This window comes from Heterodontus francisci, chromosome 23, assembly GCF_036365525.1.
Source record: "Heterodontus francisci isolate sHetFra1 chromosome 23, sHetFra1.hap1, whole genome shotgun sequence".
Lineage (NCBI taxonomy): Eukaryota > Metazoa > Chordata > Chondrichthyes > Heterodontiformes > Heterodontidae > Heterodontus > Heterodontus francisci.
The window spans coordinates 74,061,430-74,075,444 of record NC_090393.1 but is presented as its reverse complement, the minus strand read 5'-3'; positions in this window follow the sequence as shown (position 1 = coordinate 74,075,444).

Sequence of the window (14,015 nt, the reverse complement as noted above, 5' to 3'; positions counted from 1 at the left end):
GGCGGTCAGTTACCCCGGAAATAGGTAGGTCAGTTATCCTGGAAACAGGGCGGTCAGTTACCCCGGAAACAGGGAGATCAGTTACCCCAGAAACAGGGCGGTCAGTTAACCTGGAAACAGGGCGGACAGTTATCCAGTAAACAGGGCAGTCAGTTATCCTGGAAACAGGGCAGTCAGTTATCCTGGAAACAGGGCAGTCACTTATCCCGGAAACAGGGTGATCAGTTACCCTGGAAACAGGGCAGTCAGTTACCCTGAAAACAGGGTGGTCAGTTACCCTGGAAACTGGGCAGACAGTTACCCTGGAAACAGGGTGATCAGTTACCCTGGAAACTGGGCACTCAGTTACCCTGGAAACAGGGCAGTCAGTTCTCCCGGAAACAGGGAGATCAGTTACCCTGAAACAGGGCTTTCAGTTATCCTGGAAACAGGGTGGTCTTTGACCCTGGAAACAGGGTGGTCAGTTACCCATGAAACAGGGTGATCAGATATCCTGGAAACAGGGCGGTCAGTTACCCCGGAAACAGGGCAGTCAGTTACCCCGGAAACAGGGTGATCAGTTATCCTGGAAACAGGGCAGTCAGTTAGCCTGGAAACAGGGCAGTCAGTTATCCCGGAAACAGGGCAGTCAGTTATCCCGGAAACCGGGTGATCAGTTACCCTGGAAACAGGGCAGTCAGTTACCCCGGAAACAGGGCAGTCAGTCACCGTGGAAAAAGGGCAGTCAGTTATCCCGGAAGCAGGGTGATCAGTTATCCAGTAAACAGGGCAGTCAGTTATCCTGGAAACAGGGCAGTCAGTTACCCTGGAAACTGGGCAGTCAGTTACCCTGGAAACAGGGCAGCCAGTTACCCTGGAAACAGGGCAATCGGTCACCCTGGAAACTGGTTAGTCAGTTACCCCGGAAACAGGGTGATCAGTTACCCTGGAAACAGGGCAGTCAGTTCCCCTGGAAACAGGGCAGTCAGTTACCCTGGAAACAGGGCAGTCAGTTAACCTGGAAACAGGGCAGTCAGTTATCCTTGAAACAGGGCGGTCAGTTACCCCGGAAATAGGTCGGTCAGTTATCCTGGAAACAGGGCGGTCAGTTTCCCCGGAAACAGGGAGATCAGTTACCCCGGAAACAGGGCAGTCAGTTACCCTGGAAACAGGGGAGTCAGTTATCCTGGAAACAGGGTGGTCAGTGACCCGGGAAACAGTGTGGTCAGTTACACCGGAACCAGGGTGAACAGTTATCCTGGAAACAGGGCGGTCAGTTACCCCGGAAACTGGGCAGTCAGTTGCCCTGGAAAAAGGGCAGTCAGTTACCCTGTAAACAGGGCAGTCAGTTATCCCGGAAACAGGGCAGTCAGTTAGCCCGGAAACAGGGTGATCAGTTACCCTGGAAACAGGGCGGTCAGTTACCCCGGAAACAGGGCAGTCAGTTAACCTGGAAACAGGGCAGTCAGTTATCCTTGAAAAAGGGCGGTCCGTTACCCCGGAAATAGGTAGGTCAGTTATCCTGGAAATAGGGCGGTCAGTTACCCCGGAAACAGGGAGATCAGTTACCCCGGAAACAGGGCAGTCAGTTACCCTGGAAACAGGGGAGTCAGTTACCCTGGAAACAGGCTGGTCAGTGACCCGGGAAACAGGGTGGTCAGTTACACCGGAAACAAGGTGATCAGTTATCCTGGAAACAGGGCGGTCAGTTACCCCGGAAACAGGGTGATCAGATATCCTGGAAACAGGGCAGTCAGGTAGCCTGGAAACAGGGCAGTCAGTTACCCCGGAAACAGGGCAGTCAGTTACACTGGAAACAGGGCAGTCAGTTCCCCTGGAAACAGGGCGGTCAGTTACCCCGGAAACCGGGCATTCAGTTATCCTGGAAACAGGGTGATCAGTTACACTGGAAAGTGGGCAGTCAGTTACCCTGGAAACAGGGCAGTCAGTTATCCAGGAAACAGGGCAGACAGTTATCCTGGATATAGGGCGCTCCGTTACCCCGGAAATAGGGCGTTCAGTTGTCCTGGAAACAGGGCGGTCAGTTACCCCGGAAATAGGTAGGTCAGTTATCCTGGAAACAGGGCGGTCAGTTACCCCGGAAACAGGGAGATCAGTTACCCCGGAAACAGGGCAGTCAGTTACCCTGGAAACAGGGGAGTCAGTTATCCTGGAAACAGGGTGGTCAGATACACCGGAACCAGGGTGATCAGTTATCCTGGAAACAGGGCGGTCAGTTACCCCGGAAATAGGGCAGTCAGTTACCCCGGAAACAGGGTGATCAGTTATCCTGGAAACTGGGGATTCAGTTAGCCTGGAAACAGGGCAGTCAGTTACCCCGGAAACAGGGCAGTCAGTTACCCTGTAAACAGGGCAGTCAGTTATCCCGGAAACAGGACAGTCAGTTAGCCCGGAAACAGGGTGATCAGTTACCCTGGAAAAAGGGTATTCAGTTACTCTGGAAACTGGGCAGTCAGTTACCCTGGAAACAGGGCAGTCAGTTACCACCGAAACAGGGCAGTCAGTTCCCCTGGAAACTGGGCAGTCAGTTACCCTGGAAACAGGGCAGTCAGTTATCCCGGAAACAGGGTTATCAGATACCCTGGAAACAGGGCAGTCAGTTATCCCGGAAACAGAGCAGTCAGTTACTTGGAAACAGGGCAGTCAGTTACCCTGGAAACAGGGAAGTCAGTTACCCCGGAAACTGGGCAGTCAGTCACCCTGGAAACAGGGCAGTCAATTACCCTGGAAACAGGGCAGTCAGTTATCCTGGAAACAGGGCAGTTAGTTATCCCGGAAACAGGGTGATAAGTTACCCTGGAAACTGGGCAGTCAGTTACCCTGGAAACAGGGCGGTCAGTCACCCTGGAAACAGGGCAGTCAATTACCCTGGAAACAGGGCAGTCAGTTATCCTGGAAACAGGGCAGTTAGTTATCCCGGAAACAGGGTGATAAGTTACCCTGGAAACTGGGCAGTCAGTTACCCTGGAAACAGGGCGGTCAGTTACCCCGGAAACAGGGCAGTCAGTTATCCTGGAAACAGGGTGATCAGTTACACTGGAAAGTGGGCAGTCAGTTACCCTGGAAACAGGGCAGTCAGTTATCCAGGAAACAGGGCAGACAGTTATCCTGGAAATAGGGCGCTCCGTTACCCCGGAAATAGGGCGGTCAGTTGTCCTGGAAACAGGGCAGTCAATTACCCTGGAAACAGGGCAGTCAGTTATCCTGGAAACAGGGCAGTTAGTTATCCCGGAAACAGGGTGATAAGTTACCCTGGAAACTGGGCAGTCAGTTACCCTGGAAACAGGGCGGTCAGTTACCCCGGAAACAGGGCAGTCAGTTATCCTGGAAACAGGGTGATCAGTTACACTGGAAAGTGGGCAGTCAGTTACCCTGGAAACAGGGCAGTCAGTTATCCAGGAAACAGGGCAGACAGTTATCCTGGAAATAGGGCGCTCCGTTACCCCGGAAATAGGGCGGTCAGTTGTCCTGGAAACAGGGCGGTCAGTTACCCTGGAAACAGGGCAGTCAGTTATCCTGGAAACAGGGCAGTTAGTTATCCCGGAAACAGGGTGATAAGTTACCCTGGAAACTGGGCAGTCAGTTACCCTGGAAACAGGGCGGTCAGTTACCCCGGAAACAGGGCAGTCAGTTATCCTGGAAACAGGGTGATCAGTTACACTGGAAAGTGGGCAGTCAGTTACCCTGGAAACAGGGCAGTCAGTTATCCAGGAAACAGGGCAGACAGTTATCCTGGAAATAGGGCGCTCCGTTACCCCGGAAATAGGGCGGTCAGTTGTCCTGGAAACAGGGCGGTCAGTTACCCCGGAAACAGGGAGATCAGTTACCCCAGAAACAGGGCGGTCAGTTAACCTGGAAACAGGGCGGACAGTTATCCAGTAAACAGGGCAGTCAGTTATCCTGGAAACAGGGCAGTCAGTTATCCTGGAAACAGGGCAGTCACTTATCCCGGAAACAGGGTGATCAGTTACCCTGGAAACAGGGCAGTCAGTTACCCTGAAAACAGGGTGGTCAGTTACCCTGGAAACTGGGCAGACAGTTACCCTGGAAACAGGGTGATCAGTTACCCTGGAAACTGGGCACTCAGTTACCCTGGAAACAGGGCAGTCAGTTCTCCCGGAAACAGGGAGATCAGTTACCCTGAAACAGGGCTTTCAGTTATCCTGGAAACAGGGTGGTCTTTGACCCTGGAAACAGGGTGGTCAGATATCCTGGAAACAGGGCGGTCAGTTACCCCGGAAACAGGGCAGTCAGTTACCCCGGAAACAGGGTGATCAGTTATCCTGGAAACAGGGCAGTCAGTTAGCCTGGAAACAGGGCAGTCAGTTATCCCGGAAACAGGGCAGTCAGTTATCCCGGAAACCGGGTGATCAGTTACCCTGGAAACAGGGCAGTCAGTTACCCCGGAAACAGGGCAGTCAGTCACCGTGGAAAAAGGGCAGTCAGTTATCCCGGAAGCAGGGTGATCAGTTATCCAGTAAACAGGGCAGTCAGTTATCCTGGAAACAGGGCAGTCAGTTACCCTGGAAACTGGGCAGTCAGTTACCCTGGAAACAGGGCAGCCAGTTACCCTGGAAACAGGGCAATCGGTCACCCTGGAAACTGGTTAGTCAGTTACCCCGGAAACAGGGTGATCAGTTACCCTGGAAACAGGGCAGTCAGTTCCCCTGGAAACAGGGCAGTCAGTTACCCTGGAAACAGGGCAGTCAGTTAACCTGGAAACAGGGCAGTCAGTTATCCTTGAAACAGGGCGGTCAGTTACCCCGGAAATAGGTCGGTCAGTTATCCTGGAAACAGGGCGGTCAGTTTCCCCGGAAACAGGGAGATCAGTTACCCCGGAAACAGGGCAGTCAGTTACCCTGGAAACAGGGGAGTCAGTTATCCTGGAAACAGGGTGGTCAGTGACCCGGGAAACAGTGTGGTCAGTTACACCGGAACCAGGGTGAACAGTTATCCTGGAAACAGGGCGGTCAGTTACCCCGGAAACTGGGCAGTCAGTTGCCCTGGAAAAAGGGCAGTCAGTTACCCTGTAAACAGGGCAGTCAGTTATCCCGGAAACAGGGCAGTCAGTTAGCCCGGAAACAGGGTGATCAGTTACCCTGGAAACAGGGCGGTCAGTTACCCCGGAAACAGGGCAGTCAGTTAACCTGGAAACAGGGCAGTCAGTTATCCTTGAAAAAGGGCGGTCCGTTACCCCGGAAATAGGTAGGTCAGTTATCCTGGAAATAGGGCGGTCAGTTACCCCGGAAACAGGGAGATCAGTTACCCCGGAAACAGGGCAGTCAGTTACCCTGGAAACAGGGGAGTCAGTTACCCTGGAAACAGGCTGGTCAGTGACCCGGGAAACAGGGTGGTCAGTTACACCGGAAACAAGGTGATCAGTTATCCTGGAAACAGGGCGGTCAGTTACCCCGGAAACAGGGTGATCAGATATCCTGGAAACAGGGCAGTCAGGTAGCCTGGAAACAGGGCAGTCAGTTACCCCGGAAACAGGGCAGTCAGTTACACTGGAAACAGGGCAGTCAGTTCCCCTGGAAACAGGGCGGTCAGTTACCCCGGAAACCGGGCATTCAGTTATCCTGGAAACAGGGTGATCAGTTACACTGGAAAGTGGGCAGTCAGTTACCCTGGAAACAGGGCAGTCAGTTATCCAGGAAACAGGGCAGACAGTTATCCTGGATATAGGGCGCTCCGTTACCCCGGAAATAGGGCGTTCAGTTGTCCTGGAAACAGGGCGGTCAGTTACCCCGGAAATAGGTAGGTCAGTTATCCTGGAAACAGGGCGGTCAGTTACCCCGGAAACAGGGAGATCAGTTACCCCGGAAACAGGGCAGTCAGTTACCCTGGAAACAGGGGAGTCAGTTATCCTGGAAACAGGGTGGTCAGATACACCGGAACCAGGGTGATCAGTTATCCTGGAAACAGGGCGGTCAGTTACCCCGGAAATAGGGCAGTCAGTTACCCCGGAAACAGGGTGATCAGTTATCCTGGAAACTGGGGATTCAGTTAGCCTGGAAACAGGGCAGTCAGTTACCCCGGAAACAGGGCAGTCAGTTACCCTGTAAACAGGGCAGTCAGTTATCCCGGAAACAGGACAGTCAGTTAGCCCGGAAACAGGGTGATCAGTTACCCTGGAAAAAGGGTATTCAGTTACTCTGGAAACTGGGCAGTCAGTTACCCTGGAAACAGGGCAGTCAGTTACCACCGAAACAGGGCAGTCAGTTCCCCTGGAAACTGGGCAGTCAGTTACCCTGGAAACAGGGCAGTCAGTTATCCCGGAAACAGGGTTATCAGATACCCTGGAAACAGGGCAGTCAGTTATCCCGGAAACAGAGCAGTCAGTTACTTGGAAACAGGGCAGTCAGTTACCCTGGAAACAGGGAAGTCAGTTACCCCGGAAACTGGGCAGTCAGTCACCCTGGAAACAGGGCAGTCAATTACCCTGGAAACAGGGCAGTCAGTTATCCTGGAAACAGGGCAGTTAGTTATCCCGGAAACAGGGTGATAAGTTACCCTGGAAACTGGGCAGTCAGTTACCCTGGAAACAGGGCGGTCAGTTACCCCGGAAACAGGGCAGTCAGTTATCCTGGAAACAGGGTGATCAGTTACACTGGAAAGTGGGCAGTCAGTTACCCTGGAAACAGGGCAGTCAGTTATCCAGGAAACAGGGCAGACAGTTATCCTGGAAATAGGGCGCTCCGTTACCCCGGAAATAGGGCGGTCAGTTGTCCTGGAAACAGGGCGGTCAGTTACCCCGGAAACAGGGAGATCAGTTACCCCAGAAACAGGGCGGTCAGTTAACCTGGAAACAGGGCGGACAGTTATCCAGTAAACAGGGCAGTCAGTTATCCTGGAAACAGGGCAGTCAGTTATCCTGGAAACAGGGCAGTCACTTATCCCGGAAACAGGGTGATCAGTTACCCTGGAAACAGGGCAGTCAGTTACCCTGAAAACAGGGTGGTCAGTTACCCTGGAAACTGGGCAGACAGTTACCCTGGAAACAGGGTGATCAGTTACCCTGGAAACTGGGCACTCAGTTACCCTGGAAACAGGGCAGTCAGTTCTCCCGGAAACAGGGAGATCAGTTACCCTGAAACAGGGCTTTCAGTTATCCTGGAAACAGGGTGGTCTTTGACCCTGGAAACAGGGTGGTCAGTTACCCATGAAACAGGGTGATCAGATATCCTGGAAACAGGGCGGTCAGTTACCCCGGAAACAGGGCAGTCAGTTACCCCGGAAACAGGGTGATCAGTTATCCTGGAAACAGGGCAGTCAGTTAGCCTGGAAACAGGGCAGTCAGTTATCCCGGAAACAGGGCAGTCAGTTATCCCGGAAACCGGGTGATCAGTTACCCTGGAAACAGGGCAGTCAGTTACCCCGGAAACAGGGCAGTCAGTCACCGTGGAAAAAGGGCAGTCAGTTATCCCGGAAGCAGGGTGATCAGTTATCCAGTAAACAGGGCAGTCAGTTATCCTGGAAACAGGGCAGTCAGTTACCCTGGAAACTGGGCAGTCAGTTACCCTGGAAACAGGGCAGCCAGTTACCCTGGAAACAGGGCAATCGGTCACCCTGGAAACTGGTTAGTCAGTTACCCCGGAAACAGGGTGATCAGTTACCCTGGAAACAGGGCAGTCAGTTCCCCTGGAAACAGGGCAGTCAGTTACCCTGGAAACAGGGCAGTCAGTTAACCTGGAAACAGGGCAGTCAGTTATCCTTGAAACAGGGCGGTCAGTTACCCCGGAAATAGGTCGGTCAGTTATCCTGGAAACAGGGCGGTCAGTTTCCCCGGAAACAGGGAGATCAGTTACCCCGGAAACAGGGCAGTCAGTTACCCTGGAAACAGGGGAGTCAGTTATCCTGGAAACAGGGTGGTCAGTGACCCGGGAAACAGTGTGGTCAGTTACACCGGAACCAGGGTGAACAGTTATCCTGGAAACAGGGCGGTCAGTTACCCCGGAAACTGGGCAGTCAGTTGCCCTGGAAAAAGGGCAGTCAGTTACCCTGTAAACAGGGCAGTCAGTTATCCCGGAAACAGGGCAGTCAGTTAGCCCGGAAACAGGGTGATCAGTTACCCTGGAAACAGGGCGGTCAGTTACCCCGGAAACAGGGCAGTCAGTTAACCTGGAAACAGGGCAGTCAGTTATCCTTGAAAAAGGGCGGTCCGTTACCCCGGAAATAGGTAGGTCAGTTATCCTGGAAATAGGGCGGTCAGTTACCCCGGAAACAGGGAGATCAGTTACCCCGGAAACAGGGCAGTCAGTTACCCTGGAAACAGGGGAGTCAGTTACCCTGGAAACAGGCTGGTCAGTGACCCGGGAAACAGGGTGGTCAGTTACACCGGAAACAAGGTGATCAGTTATCCTGGAAACAGGGCGGTCAGTTACCCCGGAAACAGGGTGATCAGATATCCTGGAAACAGGGCAGTCAGGTAGCCTGGAAACAGGGCAGTCAGTTACCCCGGAAACAGGGCAGTCAGTTACACTGGAAACAGGGCAGTCAGTTCCCCTGGAAACAGGGCGGTCAGTTACCCCGGAAACCGGGCATTCAGTTATCCTGGAAACAGGGTGATCAGTTACACTGGAAAGTGGGCAGTCAGTTACCCTGGAAACAGGGCAGTCAGTTATCCAGGAAACAGGGCAGACAGTTATCCTGGATATAGGGCGCTCCGTTACCCCGGAAATAGGGCGTTCAGTTGTCCTGGAAACAGGGCGGTCAGTTACCCCGGAAACAGGGAGATCAGTTACCCGAGAAACAGGGCGGTCAGTTAACCTGGAAACAGGGCGGACAGTTATCCAGTAAACAGGGCAGTCAGTTATCCTGGAAACAGGGCAGTCAGTTACCCCGGAAACAGGGAGATCAGTTACCCCGGAAACAGGGCAGTCAGTTACCCTGGAAACAGGGGAGTCAGTTATCCTGGAAACAGGGTGGTCAGTGACCCGGGAAACAGTGTGGTCAGTTACACCGGAACCAGGGTGATCAGTTATCCTGGAAACAGGGCGGTCAGTTACCCCGGAAACAGGGCAGTCAGTTACCCCGGAAACAGGGTGATCAGTTATCCTGGAAACTGGGGATTCAGTTAGCCTGGAAACAGGGCAGTCAGTTACCCCGGAAACAGGGCAGTCAGTTACCCTGTAAACAGGGCAGTCAGTTATCCCGGAAACAGGGCAGTCAGTTAGCCCGGAAACAGGGTGATCAGTTACCCTGGAAAAAGGGTATTCAGTTACTCTGGAAACTGGGCAGTCAGTTACCCTGGAAACATGGCAGTCAGTTACCACCGAAACAGGGCAGTCAGTTCCCCTGGAAACTGGGCAGTCAGTTACCCTGGAAACAGGGCAGTCAGTTATCCCGGAAACAGGGTTATCAGATACCCTGGAAACAGGGCAGTCAGTTATCCCGGAAACAGAGCAGTCAGTTACTTGGAAACGGGGCAGTCAGTTACCCTGGAAACAGGGAAGTCAGTTACCCCGGAAACTGGGCAGTCAGTCACCCTGGAAACAGGTTAGTCAGTTACCCCGGAAACAGGGTGATCAGTTACCCCGGAAACAGGGCAGTCAGTTCCCCTGGAAACAGGGCAGTCAATTACCCTGGAAACAGGGCAGTCAGTTATCCTGGAAACAGGGCAGTTAGTTATCCCGGAAACAGGGTGATAAGTTACCCTGGAAACTGGGCAGTCAGTTACCCTGGAAACAGGGCGGTCAGTTACCCCGGAAACAGGGCAGTCAGTTATCCTGGAAACAGGGTGATCAGTTACACTGGAAAGTGGGCAGTCAGTTACCCTGGAAACAGGGCTGTCAGTTATCCAGGAAACAGGGCAGACAGTTATCCTGGAAATAGGGCGCTCCGTTACCCCGGAAATAGGGCGGTCAGTTGTCCTGGAAACAGGGCGGTCAGTTACCCCGGAAACAGGGAGATCAGTTACCCCAGAAACATGGCGGTCAGTTAACCTGGAAACAGGGCGGACAGTTATCCAGTAAACAGGGCAGTCAGTTATCCTGGAAACAGGGCAGTCAGTTATCCTGGAAACAGGGCAGTCACTTATCCCGGAAACAGGGTGATCAGTTACCCTGGAAACAGGGCAGTCAGTTACCCTGAAAACAGGGTGGTCAGTTACCCTGGAAACTGGGCAGTCAGTTACCCTGGAAACAGGGTGATCAGTTACCCTCGAAACTGGGCAGTCAGTTACCCTGGAAACAGGGCAGTCAGTTCTCCCGGAAACAGGGCAGTCAGTTATCCCGGAAACAGGGAGATCAGTTACCCTGAAACAGGGCTTTCAGTTATCCTGGAAACAGGGTGGTCTTTGACCCTGGAAACAGGGTGGTCAGTTACCCCGGAAACAGGGTGATCAGATATCCTGGAAACAGGGCGGTCAGTTACCCCGGAAACAGGGCAGTCAGTTACCCCGGAAACAGGGTGATCAGTTATCCTGGAAACAGGGCAGTCAGTTAGCCTGGAAACAGGGCAGTCAGTTATCCCGGAAACAGGGCAGTCAGTTATCCCGGAAACCGGGTGATCAGTTACCCTGGAAACAGGGCAGTCAGTTACCCCGGAAACAGGGCAGTCAGTCACCGTGGAAAAAGGGCAGTCAGTTATCCCGGAAGCAGGGTGATCAGTTATCCAGTAAACAGGGCAGTCAGTTATCCTGGAAACAGGGCAGTCAGTAACCCTGGAAACTGGGCAGTCAGTTACCCTGGAAACAGGGCAGTCAGTTACCCCGGAAGCAGGGCAGTCATTTACCCTGGAAACAGGGCAGTCAGTTACCCCGGAAACTGGGCAGCCAGTTACCCTGGAAACAGGGCAATCGGTCACCCTGGAAACTGGTTAGTCAGTTACCCCGGAAACAGGGTGATCAGTTACCCTGGAAACAGGGCAGTCAGTTCCCCTGGAAACAGGGCAGTCAGTTACCCTGGAAACAGGGCAGTCAGTTAACCTGGAAACAGGGCAGTCAGTTATCCTTGAAACAGGGCGGTCAGTTACCCCGGTAATAGGTCGGTCAGTTATCCTGGAAACAGGGCGGTCAGTTTCCCCGGAAACAGGGAGATCAGTTACCCCGGAAACAGGGCAGTCAGTTACCCTGGAAACAGGGGAGTCAGTTATCCTGGAAACAGGGTGGTCAGTGACCCGGGAAACAGTGTGGTCAGTTACACCGGAACCAGGGTGAACAGTTATCCTGGAAACAGGGCGGTCAGTTACCCCGGAAACAGGGCACTCAGTTGCCCTGGAAAAAGGGCAGTCAGTTACCCTGTAAACAGGGCAGTCAGTTATCCCGGAAACAGGGCAGTCAGTTAGCCCGGAAACAGGGTGATCAGTTACCCTGGAAACAGGGCGGTCAGTTACCCCGGAAACAGGGCAGTCAGTTAACCTGGAAACAGGGCAGTCAGTTATCCTTGAAACAGGGCAGTCCGTTACCCCGGAAATAGGTAGGTCAGTTATCCTGGAAATAGGGCGGTCAGTTACCCCGGAAACAGGGAGATCAGTTACCCCGGAAACAGGGCAGTCAGTTACCCTGGAAACAGGGGAGTCAGTTACCCTGGAAACAGGGTGGTCAGTGACCCGGGAAACAGGGTGGTCAGTTACACCGGAAACAAGGTGATCAGTTATGCTGGAAACAGGGCGGTCAGTTACCCCGGAAACAGGGTGATCAGTTATCCTGGAAACAGGGCAGTCAGGTAGCCTGGAAACAGGGCAGTCAGTTACCCCGGAAACAGGGCAGTCAGTTACATGGAAACAGGGCAGTCAGTTATCCCGGAAACAGGGCAGTCAGTTAGCCCGGAAACAGGGTGATCAGTTACCCTGGAAACAGGGCAGTCAGTTACCCTGGAAACAGGGCAGTCAGTTATCCCGGAAACAGGGCAGTCAGTTACCCTGGAAACTGGGCAGTCAGTTACTCTGGAAACAGGGCAGTCAGTCATCCCATAAACAGGGTTATCAGTTACCCTGGAAACAGGGCAGTCAGTTACCCCGGAAACAGGGCAGTCAGTTACCCTGGAAACAGGGCAGTCACTTATCCCGGAAACAGGGTTATCAGTTATCCTGGAAACAGGGCAGCCAGTTATCCCGGAAACAGGGCAGTCAGTTATCCCGGAAATAGGGTGATCAGTTACCCTGGAAACTGGGCAATCAGTTCCCCTGGAAACAGGGCAGTCAGTTACCCCGGAAACAGTGCAGTCAGTTACCCTGGAAACAGGGCAGTCAGTTATCCCGGAAACAGGGCAGTCATTTACCCTGGAAAAAGGGTATTCAGTTACTCTGGAAACTGGGCAGTCAGTTACCCTGGAAACAGGGCAGTCAGTTCCCCTGGAAACAGGGCAGTCAGTTATCCCGGAAACAGGGTTATCAGATACCCTGGAAACAGGGCAGTCAGTTATCCCGGAAACAGAGCAGTCAGTTACTTGGAAACAGGGCTTTCAGTTACCCTGGAAACTGGGCAGTCAGTCACCCTGGAAACAGGTTAGTCAGTTGCCCCGGAAACAGGGTGATCAGTTACCCCGGAAACAGGGCAGTCAGTTATCCTGGAAACAGGGCAGTTAGTTATCCCAGATACAGGGTGAGAAGTTACCCTGGAAACTGGGCAGTCAGTTACCCTGGAAACAGGGCGGTCAGTTACCCCGGAAACCGGGCAGTCAGTTATCCTGGAAACAGGGCGGTCAGTTACCCCGGAAACAGGGAGATCAGTTACCCCAGAAACAGGGCGGTCAGTTAACCTGGAAACAGGGCGGACAGTTATCCAGTAAACAGGGCAGTCAGTTATCCTGGAAACAGGGCAGTCAGTTATCCTGGAAACAGGGCAGTCAGTTGTCCCGGAAACAGGGCAGTCAGTTATCCCGCAAACAGGGTGATCAGTTACCCTGGAAACAGGGCAGTCAGTTACCCCGGAAACAGGGCAGTCAGTCACCCTGGAAAAAGGGCAGTCAGTTATCCCGGAAACAGGGTGATCAGTTATCCAGTAAACAGGGCAGTCAGTTATCCTGGAAACAGGGCAGTCAGTTACCCTGGAAACTGGGCAGTCAGTTACCCTGGAAACAGGGCAGTCAGTTACCCCGGAAGCAGGGCAGTCATTTACCCTAGAAACAGGGCAGTCAGTTACCCCGGAAACTGGGCAGCCAGTTACCCTGGAAACAGGGCAATCGGTCACCCTGGAAACTGGTTAGTCAGTTACCCCGGAAACAGGGTGATCAGTTACCCTGGAAACAGGGCAGTCAGTTCCCCTGGAAACAGGGCAGTCAGTTACCCTGGAAACAGGGCAGTCAGTTAACCTGGAAACAGGGCAGTCAGTTATCCTTGAAACAGGGCGGTCAGTTACCCCGGAAATAGGTCGGTCAGTTATCCTGGAAACAGGGCGGTCAGTTACCCCGGAAACAGGGAGATCAGTTACCCCGGAAACAGGGCAGTCAGTTACCCTGGAAACAGGGGAGTCAGTTATCCTGGAAACAGGGTGGTCAGTGACCCGGGAAACAGGGTGGTCAGTTACACCGGAACCAGGGTGAACAGTTATCCTGGAAACAGGGCGGTCAGTTACCCCGGAAACAGGGCAGTCAGTTACCCTGGAAAAAGGGCAGTCAGTTACCCTGTAAACAGGGCAGTCAGTTATCCCGGAAACAGGGCAGTCAGTTAGCCCGGAAACAGGGTGAAAAGTTACCCTGGAAACAGGGCAGTCAGTTACCCCGGAAACAGGGCAGTCAGTTACCCTGGAAACAGGGCAGTCAGTTATCCCGGAAACAGGGCAGTCAGTTACCCTGGAAACTGGGCAGTCAGTTACTCTGGAAACAGGGCAGTCAGTCATCCCATAAACAGGGTTATCAGTTACCCTGGAAACAGGGCAGTCAGTTACCCCGGAAACAGGGCAGTCAGTTACCCTGGAAACAGGGCAGTCACTTATCCCGGAAACAGGGTTATCAGTTATCCTGGAAACAGGGCAGCCAGTTATCCCGGAAACAGGGCAGTCAGTTATCCCAGAAATAGGGTGATCAGTTACCCTGGAAACTGGGCAATCAGTTCCCCTGGAAACAGGGCAGTCA